This window comes from Anarrhichthys ocellatus, unplaced genomic scaffold (genome assembly GCF_004355925.1).
Source record: "Anarrhichthys ocellatus isolate YVR2014 unplaced genomic scaffold, GSC_Weel_1.0 scaffold1069, whole genome shotgun sequence".
Classification (NCBI taxonomy): domain Eukaryota; kingdom Metazoa; phylum Chordata; class Actinopteri; order Perciformes; family Anarhichadidae; genus Anarrhichthys; species Anarrhichthys ocellatus.
Window position 1 is genome coordinate 13,635 of NW_022281043.1, and position 271 is coordinate 13,905.

Below are 271 nucleotides of genomic sequence, written 5' to 3' on the forward strand. Positions count from 1 at the left end.
CGACGAGGATGGGATTCGAAGCCACGCGTGCAGAGCACAACGGATTAGCAGTCCATCGCCTTAACCACTCGGCCAATTCGTCCTCCGTAGATCTCTTTTTACAGCAACAGTCGGATCGAAGTCACCTACCAAACTGTCAACAAAGGCCTGGAAAGTGTAGAAAAGCGTTATGTAGACGGGAGGAGACAAGCTATGCCGATTCTACCCACATGCTTTTTGAAGAGGGGGATTAGCTCAAATGGTAGAGTGCTTGCTTAGCATGCGAGAGGTA

General features: G+C 49.8%; 1 non-coding gene across 1 annotated transcript; it reads right to left on the reverse strand.

Moving 5' to 3' along the window:
• Window positions 1-82, reverse strand: trnas-gcu (transfer RNA serine (anticodon GCU)). Its single transcript has one exon. It is a non-coding gene; the product is annotated as a tRNA-Ser (tRNA).
• Window positions 83-271: the final 189 nt, after the last annotated feature.